The sequence below is a fragment of the Monomorium pharaonis genome, chromosome 3 (assembly GCF_013373865.1).
Source record: "Monomorium pharaonis isolate MP-MQ-018 chromosome 3, ASM1337386v2, whole genome shotgun sequence".
In the NCBI taxonomy this organism is placed as follows: Eukaryota; Metazoa; Arthropoda; class Insecta; order Hymenoptera; family Formicidae; genus Monomorium; species Monomorium pharaonis.
The window spans coordinates 11,160,998-11,187,166 of record NC_050469.1 but is presented as its reverse complement, the minus strand read 5'-3'; the positions used below and the strand labels follow the sequence as shown (position 1 = coordinate 11,187,166).

Genomic DNA, 26,169 nt, shown 5'->3' with positions numbered 1-26,169 from the left:
CTGGCGTACGGCTTGCCGATTGTACCGCGCAGCCATTCCGATTCCGTAACACCTGCCTACAGGCCACGTACGACGTCGACGCGGAATATTCAAAAAGCGATCTACCGAGCCGAATAAAAAGCAGGTCGCGTCTGCGGCATGGACGACTTTTTACGACGGTACGCCGGCACACATACGTAATCGGGCGGATACGTAAGTACCTATCCTTCGCACGAGCACATACGGCGGAATGAATATCCCGGGCTCGGAATCTTGGATCTCGGTGGTGTAGATATTGAATATTAAACGTGTGCTACGCGCGCGTGTTGGGCGTGTATTCCCGGGGAAGGTACCTATGTCACACAGGCAGCGTCCGGAGGCGCGTCGGCAAGCAGGATGAGACGCTTCGGTGACACAAATTTTTTACAAGCTTTTTTTACCCACTTCTTCCGTACCAGAGCTGCTTCGAAATATTTCACGAGTATTTTACGAAATACAGTGACGTGAATAAGAAGTGAATAAATAATTAGGAGGCGAGTTAAATAACGAACGAGTAAAATTCAATTTTCGCGAGTTCGCAGAGTAGCATGCGAAAGAATTCTGTTCCACTTGCGAGAGCTAACATTTTAATACGAATGCAACCGGAGGAAACGGTTTGCAAAATAATTGAAGTTAAAGTTCTCCTTTTACAAAACATCTGCGGATAAAATTGTAATCAACTACAATGGAATAATGTTTATCGATCACGATAAATTGTTCGTATCGATGTCACCCCGTGGTATTATCGAACGAGAGATAATTCTTACAATGACGTGAAATATCACGCATAATTACAATCGTTATTAATTCCGTACTCATTTATCGGTAGCACAATGACACATTGTTTCCCGCGTAACATCGCTTGCATTCTATGAAGCTACGGATACGAATAAAATTTTATTCTACTTGCGCTGAAGTGAATTATCACTGAAAAACATTATTAATCAAGGTTATTGACGGCTTATTCTTATTCGGAATTACAGAATAAATATTGCGATAATTTACAACTGGTGCGATAAAAATCGTTGTTAACTGAGAACAGTTATTCTAAATTAAAATTTTTTTTTTAATTTAAAAAGTGAATTGCTTTTAAATCTCCTTTTACAAACTGAATTTCTTTATTTTAAAAGTTACAAAATCTTCATATTAGTTTTTATTAATTACATATTATAAAGATTTCACCTTTTAATACATATTTCTATATTCTTCTTTATACAAAAAAATATTCGCTTATTTGGTTTTTCTTTTCGTTTATTTTGTTTCCTCTTAAAAAAATAATATTTTAAACGACTTTGTGCTCACATTAAAAAATATTTTCGATGAATTGTGAAGATTTTCAAAAAATTAGTGCCTAGAAATATTAACTTTAGTGAATTTGTTTATATATAGAAATTTCGTATATTTTTTTATCGTATATTTTATCGTTTACAAACTCTGCAATTTTCTTGTTGCGTTTTATTTCGCAAAATTTTGTGAAGTATCAGTAAAGAACAGTTACACAACAATTTTCATCGTTTGGCCATCATGACTGAAATCAGCGAAATCGTCTAGAACCGCTATTAGAGTTAGCAAGTGTTTAATGGCACGATGTCGACGTGCTCGTCGTTATAGCCACCCATAGCTGTATGATTGCTCCTGATTCTCCGCTATCAAAAAATACAGAAATAACAGTTTACAACTTTCACGAATTTTTAACAAAAAATTTTTTAACAAATACCAGTGATGCAGCAAAATAAACTGTATAGAATCAAAATAACAGCAGAAATAACAGACAACAAATAATTCGAAATTTGTGGGACTTAAGTTTAATGGTAATCATAACAAACACATATTTATATATGAATTTGTAAAATATTGACAAATCAGAAAAAAAACTATTAAAATATTGTTATCGTAAAAATTTCTTTTTTAGATAATTTTTAAATTTTAATAGATCACATTATGTTTACGAAGAATAAATTTCAAATGTGGCTAATTATGTAATGATTTTTTAAATTTTATATTGATCGCAGAGAAGAATCAGTGTTTTTATTTTGTAAAGACATATTTATTTTACACCTTTTAATTTTTCGAGTATCAACTTAACTTGTCACAATTTAATTAAAAGTACTTTCCTAAGTTATACTATATTTCTATAGGTTACAATTAATCGAATATAAATTCGTCTAATATGAATTGCAGATCCGCAGTTGCGAGTATTTGTAACTTCGCCCTCCACAGCGATATGCAATTTCCAATGAAGACTCCGAACGGTCCGGGCTGTGCAGCCGGACATCTGAATTTATTTCGTGTACAGCCAACCGGATTTTATAGTTAATCCGCCTATTTTTTTCCCCCCCGGAATTCCAGGCAAACGGCGGGCCGCAATCGTGCGCGGGCGTAACGGGTGTTTGGCTATCACGCATGCGGCATTATTGCGATTTAATGGTACCGTCGGCAAGCACGGTCGTTTATTATGCCGCACTACGTGTTGCTGCTTGCTGTGCCGTCGCCTATCTCGTCGGTCGCGCCTGTAAAAGCAACGGGTTATGGAGTAATAACTCGACGCTATATGACGCCGCGCCGTCGTGCCTGCGACGTACCCCCGGTAAGCCAAACAACGCAGGCCGTCGCGACGCCTACGTTCGCACAAGCGTCGTAGTCGTCGTCACGGAATGGGGGGGCTGCTCTTCGTCTCTCGCCGGCCTCTTCCCCGGCGCATAAACGCCAGTCTATCTGATGTCCCTCGCGCGCCATTTAACATTTAATGGACGGCACGCTGTCCGAAAAGTGCCGTTTATCATCCCGGCAGGCTGCAACGCCCGGAAGACAACGGCGCGGTAACTACTGATCGGCGATATAACGGCGGCGATTTTTCGCCCGCGAGAGAAAAAAAAAAATATATATATACATATACGGCACGATGACTTTTAGGGGCTTACATTGTTGAAGGATTCGAAATTCACCTCGACAAGAATGACAGTCTGAATTTTTGTAACGATCCGAGAGACCCCATTCCGTTTATGGAAACATCGCTCAGCCGTGAAGTATTCCGGAATCAAATGAATAACAAGCTCCAATTTGGAAGTTTAATTTTACGCCGGGACCAGCGTTCCAGTTAATACCAATCAATTTTTCCCCATTACGGCATTGTAATTATGTTATCAGGAATGCGCTATTCCTAATCATCTAAGATCACGAAATCTCAGCTTGTCCCCCCCAAAAAACGGAAATAGATAGGTACTCCGGTGCAAATTGTGTTTCGTCGGGAAGGGCTTAATTAACTTTGCGATGCTCAGCGAGTCGACAAAGCGTGAACGCGCGTGCACGCGGTACCATATACACCGCGAGTACAACAGTCGCCCGATGGGCCACTCGATGAGGGCGGGATGACGGGTGGGCTGTAATGCAGACCGCCGCTATATTTCGACGCTCCTCGTCCTTTCGCTCTCTCCGCACGAGCACCCTCGTTAAGCGTCTACGTGTTCGCGATTCTCAATCGGTTCCTGGTCCCCGGCATACCGACATTATTTTTAGACGGTTGATCGGTCACGGTTTCATCCATGGACTCCCCCTTTAATCTTCTGAGGTTTTATATCCTCACGAGTTTTAAAGGGGCGCAAAGAGAAGAGAAAAAGCCGACGTCACACGACGTCACGTAAGATTCATTATCTACAGTCACAATCGTCCCGCTCCCCTGATTTATGTGCAATCACAGAGGGACCTGTGTGGACCACCACCCTTGATACAGATTTTTTGACGTTCTTTCTCTCGGCGAAGAATCATTGCGTAATGAAAAGAGAAAACGATGGATATCGGAAAATTCACGGCTCACCTCGTGCTCACCGCGCGCGTACACACACACACACACACACACACACACACATTTGCAGACGCGCACACGTACACACGTACACAGGATCACGTGTGCACATCTAGCCGCGCTATCGCAGTCTCCGTAGATGTACGTGCCCACGACTGCCAAGAGTCACAAGAAGAGACCAACGAAAAGCGAGCGGCCGGGGCTAGGCAGCTATGTACGTCACGTCTGGGTTCTGGATTACATTTATATCCCCATGCCTCCCCCGTGCCCGGCTCCGAGCCCAGGGGGCCGATGCGCCAATACGTGCCTATAATCTTCCGCCTCATACTCTTTCACTCACTCGCTCGATCGGCGAAAGCCGCTCTCTTCATCCACCCACCACGGACGTCCCTCACACACAGGTCGGGTCTGCCCGTCCGCCGTCTCACCTAAATCGTCCATGTGCAGGCCGTACACACACACGTGCGAATCTTTACGCGTCCGTGTGCACGCGTTGCATAAAAGACTACGGGAGGAGGATATATATGTATATACGTGTATATGTGAGCGAGTAGTCTCGGGCAATTGCTGGCGAATAGTAACTCACGCTTCGCGATGGTGACTGCGTTGCCGGTAGTAGATCTCCCAGCTATTACACCTGCGGGACACTTTATTTCTGAACGATGTCTCTCTCGGCCATGACTCGGAAATTCTTATCCGGCGATTTCGCGGTACTTCGGTTCGGCGGCGACGGTTACGTCAGGTAACACGGGAAATCGAAAAAGGAAACACGCCGATAGACGCCGATATTGGCGGAGGCTCAACGAGGCTCAAGGTCGTTAAATTGTTACGACGGGTGTTACGGGGGTTTGACGGAGAAATCTGGCGTTTATTCAGGGTCGTATTGTTACGATGGACCGAATGCAAGGAGCTCGTTTGAAAATATACTGCTGTTCTTGTTGAGAAATCAGGAATACATTTTATATTTATCGCGGAAAGAAAAGTGAAGGAACTTGCATTGATCTTTTGCCAGGAACATTTCTTGAATTTTAATTTTAAAACTCCGAGGTTATAGCGATAATTATGATTGGTAATATAGCCATTACATAATATAATAAATTTACGCGAAATTTACCGATGTACATTGATTTGATGGTTTTGCGTTCCGGGTGTCTCCAGCAGTATTCGCTTTAAATCGAACGGAAACGACTTGTTCTCCGTTACAAAAAAATATCAGGCGTTTTTAAGGTACAACTTTTTATGAAGTGCTTTTTATGAAGTGCATAAAAGAGATCGAAGGGCATAATGCGCGCTTCGGATGGCGCCCGAACGTGAAAATATTCAGTATCGATAAGCCTCAGGGAGAAAAAGTGTTCTCCAGCTTCCTTTCCTGGAAGTCCAACTCGTATTCGTCGCTTGCGTCCTCTCGCGCACTTTTTCACCCCCCCCCCCTCTTTATCCCGTACAGGGGTGATTTACGAGGGAGGCTTAACACAAACTGGTTTGTTTTTATCAATAGTTAATTCGCAATTTACATCCGTTTAAATATTCATACCGTCGTCGCCGCGAAAACCCGGAGCTTTCCCTCGCATACTTATTCGCGAATCCTCGGCTCCCCCTTTCTCTCTATCTCTCTCACGCTCTTTAATCTCCGTTATATCCGTATTCTTCTCTTTCGCCCCCCTCCCCCTCTCTTTCTATCCCTCACTTTTTCTCACCTTCAATGTTTCTACAGGGAGCGACAAAACTCAGCGGAATATACGTTCGAATGCTTCTGCAAACCGAAACCTCCCACGCACTAAATTCCAAAGCCGCTTTCTAGTTTCGTGACCTGTCCTTTTTCTCGCACACGATGATTTTGGAAACGAGCTTCCTGCTGTTCTCAAACTTTGTATCATTGAAACATTGTGATTGCGATTACGCCGGTGTATTGTGTACATGGCGTTTAAAAAGAAAACAAAAGATATATATGTAGCGACGGCTACGAGTGATATTATAATGTAGATCTAATTAATTAAGCTCGACGTTAGCGCGGTAATTTAGATTAAATTTGCTTACCATATATGCTAAACCTGGATAGTACCTGGGTAATTATGCGAATGTATTTCATAACGAGAACTGTATGACAGAAATATTGCGTAAACATTTTTAATTTACAATGAATGATATATGTAAAATTAATTAGAGTAACAGAATTAATTAGAATAAAGGCCGTGATGCTTTTATCTCGAGTAAAAATGAGGTCTAAACATATTTAACACAAAGGTTATTTTAGGTCATAAATATAATTATTAAAATATGAAGAATATGCGAACGTAACGTATACTTACACGAGAGGCTTCAATTCATAGATAAATTTAAAAAGTGTACTTTAAGCCTTTCAGTCTGGCTGCTTAGATTTGATTTACAGTTGATAGCGTTTTAATGAAATACATAACACGTAATAGATGTCTGCAGGCACACGTACACGTTTTACAGCGTCCACGAGTACGGGGATCAAACTTTGTAGATGAACATCGTATATATCGTGCTGAATAATAATTCGAGGAAATATCACAAATCCGCATCTCCTGACGGGGGGTTGAAAACAATTCTCGTTCAACACATTTGATAATTCACTTATATTATTTAATGAAATGTTGACGTAAACGTCCGCGCGACTGGTCCGCGTCTAGCCCGACCGAAACTTTTCTCTCAACTTGATATTGCCGGCGCGTCCGAAATAACGCGCAGTGTGTAACCAAAGTTAGCGAAACTAGCGTTGCTAGAGCTCTCTTTCTCTGTCTCTCTTTGGAAATCGACAGACTCGATGTCAAATTTGCAAAAGTACCATCCACGTCTCGGCTGAAACTTTGTTTTTATTCCTTTCTCAGGACGGAATATATGCGGCATATACCGGCGGGGCCGAGCTCTCTCGGTTTGCATTCGCGGAACCATCCTTTTTCTGAAACTTGTCAGTACGCACGCATATTTGCGTGTTTTATTCATGAAATACGTGACTGTCTATCGTATCGGCGTGATAAGATCCGGAAATTGCATGTACGATGTTCCGCCGCGTAATCTTGTCGCCTTCGGAACGAGGCTCCCTGCAACGAAACGACGCAAACGCGCGACGTGTAGAATTTATCCGGCCTTGATATGACTGCTTCGCCACGACGACGGAAAGTTAGCTATTTTCCGCCAGGTACTGAGATCGAAGCTATATGAGATATCCCGGGTATTTTCTCTCTCTCCCCTCGCGCTCTCCTCAAATCTTTCCCAAATATAAAATGGAAACATCAATAACTCATGAAAGCGGTAAAATTTTGATAATTTAAAAATTAATCGTTGAGTAAATGTAACATTAGTATAAATAAAAACAGCAATTTTTATTATATATTTTTATTATGTTATAATACTATTTAGATATTGAAAGAAATTTAGTATCGTATAAAATCGATGCTCTGTAACAAAAATGTTTAAACTCATTTCTCGTTATCTTACGTTTGGTTTATAAAGATATCACAAATGATATTAGAAAAAAATATAGTCTTATTAGAAAAAACATTACATAAATTGCAAAGAACAACTGTAAAACGTTACAGTTCATTTGTATTTAATTTCAATTTGTGACAGAATCCCCAGATTATTTTGCTTGAGTAGCTTTGTGATAAACCGTAAGAACGGTCGTAACAAGGAGTCTCGATTATTATCGTTATCACAAGAAAATGCTCGATAGTGCAGCACGTGCACTGTAAATACCGGCTGGTACCATTATACGATCGCTGCAGGTGCAAGTTATTATAATTGCACGTCGATTCAGTTAAAGCTTATGAAGTTTGTGCTTTGTCATCAATGGTGACTTGGGGACTTCCTATGAGATAATCGAGTTCAATAATTGATTAGTTTACAAGAATCATCAAACACTCTCAACTGTAAGAGATTTGATTGTAAGAAATCTTGTATATTTGATTTCTTACTGCAGCCAATTGTAGATACCCACTTATTTATATATTTTTTCACAAAATATCCGTTTATAATCAAATTGTAATAAACTTATCACAACAATTATGTATTAATTTTCGTGAAAGAGGATTTAAGTAATCAGTTTATTAAAAAGCTTTTATTGTGATAATTTTCTTCTTACGCGTCTTAACGTAACTTCAAAATTTCTGTAATCACAATCAGCTTTTTCATACAATGCTGTGGTACATAATAATTGGCATCAATCAACAACGCATACTTGGACAACATATATGTTTATATATACGTGTATACGTCGACGCGTGTCCGCGTGAACAATGTCACGCTCTCGTGTCCTCGCCGCTAATGACTCATTATCACGAGCAATCGCCCCCTTATACAACAGCGTCGCCGCCGCTCTCGTCTCCTATCACGTTAAAGCGCCCTTGTCGAGCCTATCTTTCGCCCTGCCTGCGCGTCCGCGTCCGCTGCATACATATTCAATCCGTCATGCGATCAATTGTTAATCAATTAATTAACAGCGCGAGCGGCGCTTTAATGACAATGCGCGATACTGCCACGCCTCACGAGACTCATTTAAGCACTCTGTTCATTATCCGCGCAACGTAAACGCGCGTAATTCCCCGGTAACAATGTTACAATGGCAGATATTCGCGATTTCTGCGAATTTAGATATTAATCCGGAATATCAGAAAAATCGGGCTGATTAACGAACTACGCGCTGAAAATAATTTACAATCCGCATGAAGATTTTATAACGATTTGTGACGTGATTATCGTTACGCTTGAGAATACCTTTCATGTTTGGAAATATATAACGGTCCTTGTCTTATTTTGTGAACAAGCATTGTTGTTCTTTCTTTTTCTTGTGAATTTACTGTGTAAACTTGTAAACGGTCCACTGATCGATTTTCTCACATCGGCGAATATTTTAACATTAATTTGCATATAATAATTTACATCTCCCTCTCTCTCTCTCTTCCGTATTTGCTTCCGTATTCTTTGGCATTCTGTATAGTATCGAATTTAAGAAGAACCATCACTCTCTCTATCTCCCTTTATTTCCAAAGGTCAATCGAATAATCAACGGAAGGCAAGAAGCGTCCCAGGTCGTCTTCCCTGGCAAAACGCTTTTTCCCCTAAAATACAGGAACCGGCGGCCATGTACTCCGTGTACACGTATATACGGCGGCCGTGTATCCCGGAAGGTTAAGCCGCGGATAGAAACTCCGCGATGGTCGTTTTTCCTCGCGACCTCGGAAAAACGCTCCCAGGGAAAATAAGGCCGCGCGCGCGACGCCTAGGCGCCCGGAAACGGATTAAAACGGGAGCCCCCGCTGTAAAACGCGTGCCTGTAAAACATACCCCGGCCCCTCCCCGCTTCCTCGCCTTCTCGCTCCGTCAGCTCCCGCGTCCGCGTGTTGATATATCTCGAGTTTGTAGCTTGCAACCGTACCGCTGCTAAAAATCCCGTATTCCTAGCTGTGTGTCGCGAGAGAACTAGCGGGGAGGTAAGAGGACGACCGGCTGCTGCTGCTGCTGCTACAGGGTCAGACGAAACACGACGGAGTGCGGAAGAGGTCATCGCGCGCGCACCATCTGCACCCTTCCCACGGTTTTAGCCCGTAGCGCCAGCTAGACCGACAATAAGCTGATAATTGAGCTTTTGAATAATTCCAGCTATTTAATCCGGGGTTTAATAAAGCTTCGCCCTTCTCCCCCTCCTCCTCACCTCCCTCCCCTCCCTCCGCCCGCCGCGCCTTCCCGCGAGCGGCGTTTCGCCGTTTCGAAGCACCCGTGAATTTCATTAGGGGCTCATCAGCGAGGGCTTGCGACATTAATGCGAGCAATTTCCGCGTCGCGGTCCTTTTTTTCGCTCACCGAAAAAGGCCGCGCGTAGGCAAGCGATTCGAGGAGAGCCGAGTAAGGAAAATGCTTTCCGCTTTAGCTGAAAAGAGTCGGGCGCGCCCCACGAAGCACACACGAAGTTTTGTTAGGGAAATTTCGCGAGAGCGCATTTTTGTACACGGTAAACATTAATGGGAGCTTACTGGTGCGTGTGAACACGAAAAAGTGTTTTGAAATAAATTATAACATTTGACGCTCTACCCTCCCTCCCCCTCTGTCGATATTAGTTACGATCAAATTTCGTACACGTTACGTTCGCCAAACGCCGCGTGAAACTTGCTGTTCTATCACTTTTTCTCTGGCATTCCGCATGTCGCGTTTAACGTTTATTATATCCGGGTCATCGACTGGCCCGATACCGCCGATGGCGATCCATGCCGAGGACGGGTGTTTAGTATCGCGGGGTTCTTTCATCGGTAGATTAGTTAATTTCGGTACCGCTCTGCCGTGGTCCCCGGATCCCCGATGTAATTAGCTGTACAATAGGAAACAGCAGTTTCCTGTGCTCTCTATCGCATCGACGATGTAACGTCTAAACCAATCTCCGGCAGCAGACAATTATTACACCCGCATTTCGTACGTAATCCTGCCCCTCCACCTCCTCTCGCCTCCCCGGAGGGTGTGTTGCGGACAAAAGTATTCCCCGGGGTTGATGAGAACTGCATTAGGCGAGTGCCAACCGCACGTACCTTCACAAACGGGTTCAGTTTCAATGGTCAAACGCATTCATTTAACGAGTATTCATCGCACGATGTTTCTTTTCGTTTGACACTTTTGCTCTGACACTTACGAAATAATTTTATAGATTACAGATATACACTATTAAATATTTATTATGAGCTTACCCATACAAATTGAATATGCACATAATGATCTTAAATAATAAAAGCTATTTATAAAAGTACATTTTTATAAGTATACGTATTTAAAAGTTCCAAGAATAGTAGATAGATAGCAAAAATGTAACAGAGGACTTTCTCCTGAACATATAATTTTACAAAATTAATTTTTTGGCATTAAATAAATAAGTGATATCTCAAAGAGTATGTATAACTTTCTCTCGTGTTCTTCTTTTAATAAAATAATAAAATAAAAATAGCACTATTTTATTTTATTAAGAATTTAAATCTTTTGCAAAGTAATTTTTAAATATGTACAAACATATAATACAATAATTTTATCGGATTAAAATGGTACAAATTACGATGCAAGTATTGGAATAAATCATTAATTATTTAGATTGTCGGATACTGTTATTATCTCAATAATGAGTGACGATATCATCTTACATTTGCTAATTAGACACTGCTAATGTAATCAACAAAAATATTTAATTAATCAGTTAATCTGTATATTATTGGAATATAATCGCAGGTGATTCTAATAACAGGTAATTTAATATTACCACAAATCAGTAATTATCTAAACCGGGAACCCCGATCGAAATTATGAATAGGTAAATATTATGAATAGGCTATTTGCAAAACACATGGTTTATTGCAGAATTCTATTATTATTATTAACATACAAGAAAGCATTACTATTTCATTATTCCACGGAAGAATAATTCATAAAAAATTATATTGAAAGGAAGATTTTTCAATCATTTTAATCGATTTAAGAACAAACCTTAATTAAAGTTTGACATTAAAACATGTTTTACAAATCGAAAATCAGAGTAAAATTAGAAAATAAGCGAACTAGTTAAGAGGAAGTAAACGCATCTGGTTTTACAACAAATTATACATATCTTACCAGGGTAATTCAACAGTAATTCTAATAACGTCGTTTACTTTCCAATATCAATGTATATCACGAGATTGATCTCTCTAAGCCAAGACTGTCTTAAGCGATGAACTCCAGCACACGCTTGCCAAACATCCTGAATCGGTAATAGAAACCACTTCCTCGAGCAGCCGCGGTCAGTTTATGTAGAGACTTCATGCTTCCGTGGACAGAGCACATACGCATACATTTTGACGCGTATACATACACGCTGGCACGCACATGTAGGGCATGCGCGCCCCAATCTAACGTGATCGCATGCGGGGGGGTAGCACAATCGGTTAACACAACGCCACCGTCCAATACCGACATATATAGGCATCAAAGGGAATTCCCACCTTGTGACACATAGGGTCCTCCGCAGACTCCTTGACTATTGGCATAGTTAAAATGTCATCGTGGATGCGGTTACCGGAGCGTCGCCGCATGAGGGCTGCTTTTGATCATTCCGCTTATTGTCGATTTGTCGAATTGGCACAGATACACGGCGATGCCGAAGTGATCCCGCGGATTATTCATCAGCAGACCGCGTTGCCTGTGATAGGCTAATGTTCAAGATGAAATTGACCCGACACACGCACGTTTCACTGATGATCGCAATCTGAGATCTTTTTCATCCCTAATCTACTGTGTATACAATGGATGTAATTGATGCGTTGACATTGACAATTGATGCTACGATCGTTTTACAATTTGGATCAAGCAGAATAACTGAGATGAAGTCAATGGAACGCCTCAACGATTGCGCGACACGGTTACATTTTTTTAATGTTAAAACAACAACAAATGCGCTAAAAGCAAAAATATCTCAGGCATGTCTTTAGGGACAAAGAAAGGGAGGGAAGAGCTGGAGGGTCCTATTCCCTCCTCCGCTGTCAGTCGTCGTCTTGGTAAGAGATATAAGATTCATGAGATGCTCCGTGGCAAGAATACAATTTTTATGAACTAAGAGAGCAAGAGAGCAAGAACTTGCATTTATATCAACGTTCTCTTTTGTTTTCCTTTTTTTTGCCTCCGTATCCGTCAATCACGAATAATTGATGATAAAAAAGAATGAAGCGGAGTACAGCATATTCGGAGTACAATGCACGGATGACGGTCTGTTATATATAGATAAATCATTTTTTATTTAGTTAAAATTCGGCTACGTCACATTTGACACACATATGAAAATAATATGTCATATAAAGTGTAAAAGAAAAAAATGGAAAATATGAAGCAAGAACAAAAGGACAAAAGTAAAGAATAAATGTGCAAGAACAAAAAACATTGTAGATAAAAGAAGATATACTTCTTTAAGACATCATTCATGATTAAAGTATTTAAATGTTAAAATAGATATTCTCTCTCTTCTTTTCTTTTTTAGCACAAAAATTCTTTAAAATCTTATATTTTATGGAGTACGATAATTTATTAGTCCTTTTAATTTTATATTGATAATCTGTTACAATTTCACACTTTTCTCTCTATAATTGAAGGGTTTATTAAACAATCAATTAAACGCCATTATTTATGATTTATTGCTTTTTGCTTTTAATGACTTATCCGTCAAATCGACGTTTTATATCGCTGTTTTGCATTATTATGAATGAATAATCCAAAAGAATCGTCTGTTTAAATTAACTGTCAAATAAAGCAACGAGTGAGGAATTTAAGTATCTGTATAAATACGGCGTCGCACGTATATAATGTCAACGCCGTATTTTATTTTATAAATTCCTCTTCCTTTCTTCAGGCTGAGATCAGAGGCTGAAACGTTACATCCCTCCCGTACCATTGTTGCATCTGCGTCGTAATAAAACGGCGGGGATAGGAAGGCGTACGACACGGCGGTTGTCGCTTATTCGATAATGCCACTGCATCGTATCATCCTTTTAATGTAGTGCTCGCGATGGTAAAGTTTATCCAACGGCAACGTGGAAAATTACTAACTTCTTGCTTGCTCTGGTAATTCTCGTCTCGCACTCCCTGTTTCGTTTCCTCGCGACGCTTCCCTTTCTCTTCCTTTTATCATGGTGCCGTATCCTCGCCGCCGAATGCGAGCGACTTAGAAGATCCCGCGTAACTTTGCGACGGTCGTGGAACATTAAGCTCGCCCTACGCCATGCGCACACATGCGCGCGTTAGTGCGAGAGCGCATTTAGTTTATTGGCATGCATTTTAATGTGTACCCCAGCGTACACGCGCGTTTCACGCTCAGTGCCAATGTCTGTATATGTATTTTAACATCTCCCTCTTTTCCGTTTCATCCTCCTCTTCCCCCGCCTCTTCCTCCTCTCCCTCTCTTTCTGTCGGCTGATCGACGCCGATACATCCTTTATGACTACCGGGCCATGATTATTTCAGCCGTTTAATTGATATAAACACCGAGCCGATAATTATTAATTTCATGAAATATTACCACTATGTGTCCGCTTTAAATGTTCAGCCATCCGCGAATAGATAATCGTTACAGCACAGGGCGCTGCAATTACGTTACAAAGACAGCTCCGAATTGCTATGATGCCGATTACAAGAAAACTGACCGTTCATTGACGAATAAATTGAGACTGTTTGTGTGAAAAAGTCAGCCAAACGGTGTATTTTTATTTGACCTCTGTTGTCAGCGTAACACTTTGTAGCTACAAATGCAATTATGATATCACATTATAAATTCGTTATTTTTCTTTTATATATGTAAACATGTGTGTTACACACGTGCAAGGAAAAAAAATTCCGTTTTTGTTTGTCGAATCAAGTGTTGTACACGTGGACAAAAATATAGCCTTTTGATTAAAAACAAGTAAGAAGTAAATTATATAAAAAGACGTTATATAAACATTCCCTTGTTGTCGGCATATAATTGATATTTTATATTACATTTTACTTTAACTTGTCGATCGAATTTCAATTTGATTAGATATTCCGGTATCTCGGCAGGGATATATTCGCGCGGTCGTTTGATATTCAATGCCATCGAGTCTAAACGCGTATCGACGCTTAACGACATAATTCACGCGGTCCCTCGACGTCCCGAAATGTAGCCCGATTTATTCCGATCGCGCGGTTTATCATGCGATGTATTGCATTCGGTCCACCATGTCTCTGACGCTCATGTTATTGCTAACGCGCCATTTGAGATGAGACCATTTCGCGAGAACGTGCCATTTACAGCCACCGATGTGGCTGTGTGTCACACGACGCCGGCGAAATAGATATAAATAGTGGCGGCAACGCCGACGACGACGGTGGTGCTCGGGGGAGGACGCGGCGCTGTCTCTCAAAAACGTCTCGAACAGTGTGCGTGACGGCGTGACGATGGGACAGGACGAAGAAGACGACGCCGTCGTCCAGGACGCGCCGACACGCATTTTGCATTTCTCCCTTATGAATATGTTATCAGGACGTCTCCTGATGGGTTTCGCTCCGCGCCGGTCACGCGCGGACAAATTTACTGTCAATATTTGCTCGCCCCCCGCCGTCCGAGTGGGGCTACCGGGGTTGAAATCTCGCGTCGCGCGAAACGCACGTATATCCCGACGCGATCACCGCGATGAGCCTCGCGGGATGCGTCGCACACACGCCCTGGCCACGTCATCAGACAACTCGCATGCGTGTCTCCCGCTCGCGATTTTTGTTACTCCGCGACTCTGGGAGGGAGACGGGGCTAATGTCCGAAATATTTCGCGCGGAAAAAGAATTAGTCTTACTTAAGTCTGCGATCGTTGTCTCGTATACAAGTAAGAATGTAAAACATTCTTTAAAGAATTTGATAATTTTGAACATAACTTGCTCAGATGAAAAAAATTTGTATAGTTTTATTGAGAAGAATATATTCACATCTTTACTCAGAAATAATTTTCATGAGTAGAGAAGAGGAAATATCGGATAGGAAACAACAATTTTTTCAAATCAGAAGTTAGAATTTTTTAATAACTATTGTTATTAAAATAACAATATTATGTTGCTTAGATGACTATTATGATATTGAAATAAAAATATAGTTTTTTTATTTTAAAAAATGATCAAAACTTTTAAAGAAGATGTACTCTTGCTTATACACGAGACAATGATTATTGAACTTCTAATTTTGTTTTACATGTGCTTGATGCATTTAACCATTAAAAATAAAGCATCGCAAGTACGTATCCGCGCATTTGCGATACTTTCGACGCAAGAGAATATTAAACTGCGCGTGGGGCGTATTAAATTTTAACGCATTCTCAGCATCGCGGGGTTGAGATTTCGTGTATTGTGTATATTTCACAGCTTAGCAAATGCTCCCCGTCTATGATGCCTCGGTACACTCAGAAAGCTCCACGAAATCCGTACTCTTACCGTACACCCGGACACACATTATATATATATATATATTTATATAAAATATGTATATATGAGTGTGTAAAGCAGTTACAAGTCAAATATATTTATACATCTCTCGCACGCGCGTAAAGTAGCGCGAGTCGCGGTTAAAGCGACGTGTTTGGCGGTAGAAATACCGTAGAACTGCACTTGACACCTGTGCCCCGAATTCGAGATTTTCCTCGCCCCTCCCACGGCAGGCGGCCACCCTTCTCTCCCGGTCCCACTTCGCCATCTCCGCTCCCGCTGCGCGACCCTCTTGTCAACCCCACGCAGCCGGGCGGAACGCCCGACATTCGCCCCATTCGCCACTTTGATTCCTGCAACTGGCCCTCTGCAAAATTACCTACCTACAGCGGACTCGCGTTGAGGTTTTGCGGTACGGCCGGCCGCGTGGTATATATCAACGTTACTGCTAGAACGGTTTGCAGTGTGTTCGCGTGCGCGCGCGCGCGCGCGCGTGCGGCCGACTCGGCCCAATTTTACATGCAATTTCGCGGCGGCGGGTTCCGCCGGGAGGACGCCGAGGTTTTTAATTATATCTACCCGGTCGAGCCGCTCGGCGGGATATTAACCGGAAATCACTCCGGCCACTGCAGCGACGGCCCGCTGCTATCGACATTGTGTATACCGGCGTGTCTCCGATCTCCGGCAGGCTGCAGGGAATGGGCGCAGGGACAAGGGTTTGCGGGACAAAAATGGAACTATCCGGGCAATCATTACGAATTGTTACGAATTGTCGCGTCCGATTCCACGGATAATCCAGACGATCGGGATATTTTGATGCGAGAGCGTTAATCGTTATTGGAGTTTTAAACTTTTATACTCGCGAAACACGAGAGTCGTGCGTTTTTGAAAAAAAAAAGGGGCGATAGAAAGATTATCACGAGGGAAGGGGAAGGGAAGCGTAAAGTACACACTCTCTTCATTCTTTCCGTATCGGTGAATCAACACTGTTTGTCCATTTAGTTAATATTTTTTGTTATTATTTTAGGAACATGTATCTCTTCTCTCACATTTGTTGTATTGATTCCATCAATTTTGTTTTTATTTATTTATTTATTTTTCGTTGCTGCTTATACACGTTGATAAAGTATAAAATGAATAATACTGTATTAATAATTGTTTATATTTAACAGGAAGCCGTGTTTGCACGTTGCGTAGTGTCCGGGTGTACTTTATTTCGCGTGTACTCGCGCGCGAGTGACCGTTTTGCAAGAGTTACGTTTCTCTCAGTGTTACGATTTATCATTGCGCGTCCGCCTGCTGCACACACTCCCGCGAATGTCATTAAGCGCGAATGATATCGAGACCTCAGCGTGGCTATCGTTGCCGAACGCGGGACGTTTCCATTAGTTCTTCCATTAAGTTTCGCATCGCGAAATGAATGCGGGCGCGCGCTCTCATCCCGAAATCATATTTCTGCCATTAACATGGCCCATTTTAAAGGAGACGCCGGTAATATGCGAAAACCCGCGCGGTTCCTCAGCGAACAATAATTTTCGCGAGACTCTTTTTCGGATGGAAATACGACGCGGGCTACTAGCTGCTGCTGCTGCTGCTGCGAACAGCGTTGACCGCTCGAAAGCATGCAAGGAACATTTAATCTTTGATGTCCAGCTGCTCTCGCCGCGAAGACGACGAAAATTTATATCGCGAACCACATAAAAATTCTCGTCCTCGAAGAAATTTTATTATCGGACAGCGCAACGCGGTACGTAAACAATTATACGCTAAATACGCGCGCAGAAGTCTCTCGGATAATATGAAGCGCGCGCGTGCGCGTGTGGAATAGGAAGGGAGGGAAACGCGCTGTTAACCCCCGATGATTAATATCGGTGACAAAAAATGCATCCACTTGGACGAGGCGACAAGCGAGCACTCAAGCTGCCACTACTCGGCTTCAACGGTGTCATAGATCCCGACAGTGGCATGTATGTGGCTCGTCGAGAGAGAGAGAGAGAGAAAGAGAGAGGGAGAGAGAAATAGAGAAACCTCCTCGAACGTCGCTGATATCGACAGATATCGACCGAAGTGCGCGAAGAAAAAAATATTTCCGACGTTTCGTGAACGCTTCTTCCACTTCACACACGCACCCGCAAACGTCCACTCGTCCCGAAGGGCTCGAGTTCACGTCCGAGCTTTTATACACGTGCCACACGCGCGCGCGCGCGTCCACCGACGACCGTACGGCAACGACGGCACATCAAATGCAGCCGGGGAAGAAATACGCCCCCGCGAATGTGATTTGTTGTCGCGTTCTCCACCGAGCGCATCATCTCTCGCGCGCAACGGCGTGGAAAGGAGTGGATCGTTAAAGACGCTTCTGAAAAACGACGCGGGCGTAGAAAAAAGGGACATTCTTGTTTCGAGGGAATATCTTTATTTTCAAAATGTCAAATGTATTAAAATGATATTACGTGGCGCGCGTTAGACAGACGTAACTGGCTTACGTAAAGAATTTTATATAGTTTGATCACGAGGTATATTTTTTTTTTATTCAATGATAAATTTCATAAGTTAAGAGGAAAAAATATCGAACGGAAAGTAACAATATCTTCGAGATTTTAAAATTTCTTGACGCTATTATTAACAAAGCTAATATTATAATATTGAAATAAAAATATAATATTTCACTGAAATTTAAGACTTCTTTATTGGTTTTATATTTTTGTCACATGGATGTATACAAGACCACGAGTGTTAAATATATTTTAATTTAATAACATTTGATTGACTGTTTTTCCTATGTAAATTTTCTTTTACCAAATATGTAGTCGTTAAAACACAGAAACCCCATTTAATTGTTTTAATCCAAAATACTGCACTAAGAACTCAAATTGTTCTTACCGTATTTAACCTCGTACATTTATATTGTTCTCTCTGTACTTTTAAATGGCGCGATATAAAAATATATACACATATAGAAATACATAAAAAAAGTAATAAAACGTAAAAATATAGAAATGATAAAAAGCAATGAAGTACGCGCGCCCCCACCTGGTGTTGATATTGAAAACCAAATAATACAATTTATTTCGGCAGCTATAGCCGCGCCGGAGAAGGGTGGCGTTAAGCGCAATATGCGCGCAAACCTCATTCGACGCTCGCAAAGTTTCGTCCCAGATTCATGGCGTGCTGTACACGCGGCCATGCGCGGCGCTCGTTAAAAGTACGATTCGTTTCCATTAAGTGCACCGGGGGATGATCACCCCGGGGGAATCGCCCGCCTAGCTCCGTGTACGTAGCGAATTAAGTCGTTAATGTCAAACACCTTGGCCGGCGGTCGTCCGAATTTTGGAAATTACGAAGTTTAGTTACACACCGGGCGCCCGGGAGAATGCGAAGAGCTGATCCTCAGGAGCCTGCTTACGTATTCCGCTGGTAATTAGATTTGACACCCGAATTTGCGGACGCACGTTTACCGTCCTGCAGGCCACCGTGTGCATTACTTCGGATTGTCCTTGTGAATGGCTGCGCGAAATTGTTGCTTCCTGTGGACTCTACTACAGTAAGAGCTCGGGGGCGCGAGTAAAGCACGGCACCAGCGCTTTGTGTTTTCCCCTCTGTTCGACTAACCGGGGCTATTTTATATTGAAAATGCCTGAGAGATGTTTCTTAGGTGCGGACAATGCACTTACGTGAGCTTATTCGCAAACGGTATTTCGCTTTTCTTTAAATCTCCATTTCTGCAACCTGACGCAAGAAGTAAAATAAAATGTGGATAACAGATTACCTGAATTGCTGTGTTTCAGCATTCACTGGGCGTTACAAATCTGTGAAATTGTTGCAATAAACAATGCGGACGAGAGGAATCTAAATTCGTCTCGAAATTTTTGTTTTAAAAAAAAGCATCAGTTATTTTGAATCTATACTATTTAGTCAAAAATATATGCTTTTCGTGATCCTAAAGAAACATATAAATAAAAAGCTAATTTCACTGATTAATTAATGCTACATTAATTAATTAGCTACAGAGATAAGAGTCTCTCAGTAGACTCTTGTGATTGAATTATCTCAGTACATTTTATTTTCTTTTTACGGATTTGAATCTATGTTTTAAATAAAAATTTCTCTATAAAAAATATGAAATTAAATTTGACAGCGATATAGCTGCATGTAAATTGGTGGCAAAAAATATAAAGCTAAAAATATTCTGTGCGAGGCGGCAACTCTTGTTATCAGCAGTTTATTATTAGTAGTTGTCAGTGTATTTTTAATTGCATGACATGGTTTTTAGTTACGTTTTTTTTTTTAGCGTCAGCCATGCAGATCGCGCAGTCGTAAAATTGTTCGTGCGAGAAATGTGTTGCCGCTAAAACATTTCAACCACTTTATCGTAATAGGGGTCAAAGTGCAGCAATGATTATCATTATTATAGCTCAGTTAATATTTAACAATATATATTTTGAGATTTACAAAATTTATTCTCATCAATTATTTTTGCCGGGGTGAGAGATAATCTCCTATCTAATTTATTTTCATCAATTATTCCGAGCTTTACAATATTATTTATTATCAATTATTTGAAAATTTACAATATATACAAGATTCAATTCATATTCACCAATATTTAGCAATATTTTATCAATTTCTCGTTCCACTTTTATAGAGGAGGCAGATATTTCTGACTTTACAACGCGCACGTAAAATTTAACGACGATGTAACGATATATCGCGAGAGATGTACACCTACAATGGCTACTGTGCAACGTGAATATATTTTTAAACGTATTTTTCATGCGACCACTTTCGGTCCCGTCGAAATTGGTAATTCCTTTGAGCTACACTCTTGGAAGCGGAAGTGGAAGGAACTACCCGGAACATTATCATTTATATGAAATCCTTTGCGCGTCCTTATGCATAGTCATTATCCCGTCGCTTTTTACCGCTATCCTTCCCAGGAGGAGCTTGCGGGAGCGACGAAAACAAGAGTAGTTCGATACACGTACACGCGTCGAAAGGCGACAATCTTAATTAAAGGGCGCTGACTGGCCCCTGCAATTTTATTCGGCATTAATTTGAGCCAAGTTCAATTACACGCGCTTTAAGGCGACCTGGCTTTCCGCAGTTTAACGCTCACGAGCAAATTGATTAAAAAGCTCGGCTCGAAAATTGCGTGCCAATTCACGCAAGGTCTAACTAAACCCTGGCAAAACAATACGAAATGGATAATTCTTATGTCTGTTCTTTTAATTAAATCGCCCTTTTTGCAGGCGATAGCTCGCGCCAATTATCCCCCAAAACTTTTACTGTGATACTATACGTGCAAATGAAAAAATATCCCACGTATATATCACGGATACTTTATTACACAATAATAACAGTTCGCACGGATAAAATCTGTTTACGGAGAAGATCGTATTTCGGAATTAGATCGGAAAAATATGTAAATAAACTTGGAGTATATTTCTAAATATATACATTTCGCGTGCGTTTTTGTAAACATGAATATTTACGATGAAATGTAAAGATCCAAGGTGCGTGGAAAAGCGTTAAAAATTTGTAAAATTTAATATAACATAATTTATAATCTTTTACTTCGCACACAAAGAGGTATTTTGATGATACGAAATGTTATCACGTTTTCTCGGATGTTTATCACTCCTATCTCAAATTATCGCTATGTAAACAGTTTTTTTCTGGCGGGGAACGCAACACGGATACTCCCGTGAAGCATAAAATATTCTCGAAACGCATCAGAGGCGCAACGCTTTATTGCAGCGTAACAGCCGGACGTACGGATAAAACTTTTCGCGAGCTCTTCTTTATTTAAGGCGACGGAATATACTTTCGCCGGAAGAAGCTTTAATGCAACACGTAAGTATGACGACGATTTACTTTTTCCCCCGTTATATTTTTCTGCCTCGAAAGACAAAGCGTCGGTGTGAAATCTGAATATCTGAGGGCACAGAGCGTTGTACGCGGCGTCGGCGGACGTGGGGTTATTGCATGTACGGGGATGGCAGGGGGGAGGAGGAGTACGCGGTGTACTTCATCATTCTCGATCTCGCATGTAAAGCGCATGTACGGGCTATACTTACACGGAATATCCGCCTGTAATACCGAGACTTCTGCGGGAAGGATAGGCGCGCGCGTCTACCGATACGGTATAAGTGTAACCACGTGAAGAATTCGATTCGCGATCACGCGCGGTTTCGCACGCGGTGGATGATAATTTCGCGGAGGATATAAAATCCGAGGAATGGAAACGCGATATTCGCGGCGGAGATTTCGCGCGATCGGACGAAATTTCGCGTCGGAAAAGAATGGATTTATATAACGCGGGCGCCTCGACAGTCGGATGGATTCCTATTTCGCGGTAATTCGAGAACTTGATCAAGCAACACCGTACGTCGAGGCGAAAATAAAAGAGAACCGAGAGGAGTGCTTAACGATAATAGATTCCCACCGAATCCGCGCTCTCGCCGATGCGGACTTTATTCAGAAAGAGCGTTGTATAATGTTACGCGGAATTAAATCTAATTTCGGCGGAATATTATTCGCGCGGAGCGCTTAAAATCGTGGAAAATTGTGAGACCCGCGAGAAATGAGTGGTGAAAACGTGTAAAATATTACTCGTATCAGTGTACACACTTTCACGAATCGATAAGCAACATCTCTTATAAATGTAATTCCATTTTCCATATTTAATGCCGGTAACTTGTTTTAAAGTTAATCGATATCGTAATCGTATGAAGATGCAAACTGAAAGAAAAAAAAAAAAAAATTGGTTTTAGTGGCTACAATTTAACTATAATTCATTTTCATGCCAATTACATATTTGAAGTTGTTTTAACTAAATGCAAATTACATTAATTAATAATATTATTACCACGTAAATAGTAAGCAAATGTGTTAATAAAGTATTGTATTCATTATAATAATTGCGATTGCATTTGCTGCATAAAAATGTTTATTTTATTTTGCTATCCATTTTAATATTTTACTATGTTAATATTAAAAATAATCATAAATTATATAGTGAAGTTTTTGCAAATAGAATAGAATTATCAACATAGCTGTAATAATTACAAAAATGGAGTTTTTAACCATAATTATTTTACCATTATAGCCAGAAATACCAAATACGTTTCTCTCGTATCCGCATCTGTTTTACTTGAATGAAATCATCAAATGAGAATTTTGTCAGATTAAGTTAGAAAATAATTTTAACGGAATCGATTAATCAAAGAAAACGTCGCCGTGCTATTAAATGCTGATTGATAACTTTATTCGCAATAAAGTACATTTGCGCACTGTTGATCTCTATCGAATTCATGCATATCAAAGGTCTCGCTGGTTTCGATGACATCGCTTTTCATTTAACGAAAATCACCGACGAGTGAGAATCGTCGATTTGACCACCGGTTGACTCGCCGTTCGTGTAAACCGACGATGGTTCGGCGCACAATGAAAAACTCGCCATCGACCGTTCTCCCACGCACACCGCGCCATCCACGCGAGACGCGAGAGGGTAATCGAAGTGCCGTAAAAGCGATTGGCAGCGATGTCTGGCGCGGAAGAGGAGTGAGAGTGGCTTGAGAGCGGCGAAGAAAGCTCGGAGAGCAAGTGAAGATAGAGGAGCGGAAGCTGGAGAACGGGGAGAATATTATTCAGATCCTTGGCGGAAGCCGCCGTTGGGAATACCGGCAACCGTCTTCGAACCGACCAGCCTCTTTAAGGTTCCCTCGGCTCGTTTCGCGACGACTTCTCAAACCCGACCCGTTCTCTCGTACGCGACGAAAGCAAAGAAAAAAAAAGGGGGGGGGAAGCAACCTGCGGAGGATCGGAGACGGGTAGGGTGGACCAGGATAAGGTGCTGCAGAGACTTGCAGTGATACAGATATATATGAACAGGATCCGTCGCGATTGAGGCGAGTCTTGCACGACGAGGGAGCGTTCGCTAAGGAGACAGTGGCTCCCAGTGGTACACAGGAAGGATCCTTGAATCCATTACAGCGGAAGCGGAAGACGGTGTATCCCGCGACGGTAGATCCGCACCGCCGTGTATCGCGTCAAATGGAATCGGACGGCTTGAGCTGGTTACCCCGTGTCGAGCGTCGCGGAGAGGATTATACGTCGACGGAGTCAATAATACGACACGGCGCTCTGCCTATGTCCGATGACAAATTTAGAGCGTTTATCATGGCGTGTCGGCGCACGGCCGACATCTATCTCGAATTCGTCGTAGAATATGAAATCGATCGGGCGAGAGTCGCACGTGTGATTGGAATGGCTTTCAATCGTGTATAATTAAAAATTGCGCGTTATTTTAAGCTATTATCTTTAATGCGAACAAAAATGCACGGCAATCTTGTAACTTACAATTTCACTGCAAAGAAGAGATAATGCATTAAAACCATCATGATATTTTGAATGTATTGTTTTTTCATTTATTTCCGTTGAAATTTTTGTTATCGTCATATATAATTTTTATTATTATTATATAATAAATTATTTGAAATAATAACTTACAATTATTTTACGACACTGTTTATTGCACTTTGTTAGAAATATACAGCTTAAAGATGTGTTTGTTAAAAAAATCAAAATGGGATTCTTGCAAAACACGTAAAAATAAAATAAACAAGACAAATGGATTAACAATGTAACGAATTGTAAGAAAAAAAAAAAAAAACACTAAAACAAATATTAATAGGAAAGTAGCATTTATAAATAAAGCCCATTTTGTTTGTGCGCAATCACATTTACGTGTTATCAACATTTAAGTACATTTATGATAATTTTTCCATTTGAATTATGCACCCCGGTAGCGACAATGTAAATGATAAGAAATATGAGATGCACCATATTTAGCATTAATCTATATCTTGTAATAAAATAATTATACATTATTACATTTGTTGCAAAACTTATCGAAAATAAATGGACATGCGCGCTTATCAGACATTCTATTAATAAATAGTTTACATGAAAATCCAAGATGCAGAGATAAGCGAGAAGTGAAAGAAGCAACAACCGCTGCTAGAGACACAGAACTGATATGGACGTTACACGTAAAATGCAGTTTGTGGTGCAAACTGGCGATTTATTAGCAGAGCATTAAATCGAGAGCGTACACCTAGTGCATTTTCACCGTTCTCGTGCCCTTCTCTCTCTCTCTCTCTCTCTCTCTCTCTCTCTCTCTCTCTCTCTCTCTCTTTCTCTCTTCTCGTCTCGCCTATGCACCCATTTGTTTTTTATTTTTACGTTTCAGTATCACCCTCGCGATCCGATGCTCCTCCAACTATTTTTATTTGTTTCCCCGTTCAAAAATTATATACGCGCCTGCAAATGAAATATCATAGCCGGTGCGCGCGGTGCGCACTCACAGAAAGTGCCTGTGACGGTTTGGCACGAGCAGTTTGCCGGCGTAATTAGACTTTATTGCACTCACGGTAAACTGAATTAATTGGAAACGCCTGCGCGCTTTACAGCGCGATATTCGTGAGATATCGTCGCGATGATTGGCTGAATTAAAAGATTGAAAATCTCGCCATGGCGAGAAATACCTCACGCGAAGCAGAAAGAGAGAAATAAAGAAGAGAGCGGCGTCGAGTCTTTTTAAAGGGTATATTTTATAATAGGAGAACCAATAAATGCTGGATCCGACGGGAATATCGATCAAGTATTTATTTGTAATTAGGCGTGTATTTTATTTTGTGTGCGTGTGCGTGTGTGTGTGTGTGTGTGTGTGTGTGTGTGTACATATATTTTTAATTTTACAAAATCAATATCAATCATAAAAAGTATATGTTTCTATAGTATATGTTTAAGTTTTGCAGGGATATAAATTAATAATACATACACCAATATATACTTCTCTCCTTTTATTCGTACACTTGAGTTTAGATAATTTATCACAATAAGAGAAATATATCAACCGTACGATGTGACCTGGGTAAAATGTATCTTCCTGAACCGAAAGGGTGGTAAGAGGGAGAGCGAGATTTTAGTAAGTAGTTGTATAACTGGATTTTATTCTTAATTGACAATATTCTTTCCAAGTGATAAATAAAAGTTTCTTCGCCGTTTTGGGTTTTTTACAAGTTAAAACACAATCTATACTTACATATTAAATGTAGCAACATTTAGATTAACACTACGTAGCGAGTTATGATGCACATTAAAAGCGATTTGCAGCTCTCACATTTCATGTGCCTTGCTCGGTTAATCCCGTCGATATAAAGGAGAGACTCTGCCGTGGTTGTAATCGCAATCGTATTCGCCTTACATCTTTCCTTCGCTCGCCGAATATCGATCAGCAAACTTCAGCACTTTTTCCAAGGTCTTTGTGATTGAATCGCGTCGAAGTAATTTTAACATTTTCTTCTTAACTTTGTAGCGACATAACTACATAAAAAAAAAAA

General features: G+C 41.0%; 1 protein-coding gene and 1 long non-coding RNA gene across 2 annotated transcripts in view; both read left to right on the top strand.

The window, feature by feature from the left end:
* The window catches only part of LOC105829601 (COP9 signalosome complex subunit 2), a 76,028-nt gene that overhangs the window by 29,134 nt on the left and 20,725 nt on the right, over nt 1-26,169 (top strand). The gene's annotated exons all lie outside the window — the stretch shown is intronic.
* LOC114254342 lies at nt 2,061-26,169 on the top strand. The gene is made up of 2 exons (XR_003625713.2): nt 2,061-21,616; nt 23,090-26,169. It is a non-coding gene; the product is annotated as an uncharacterized LOC114254342 (long non-coding RNA).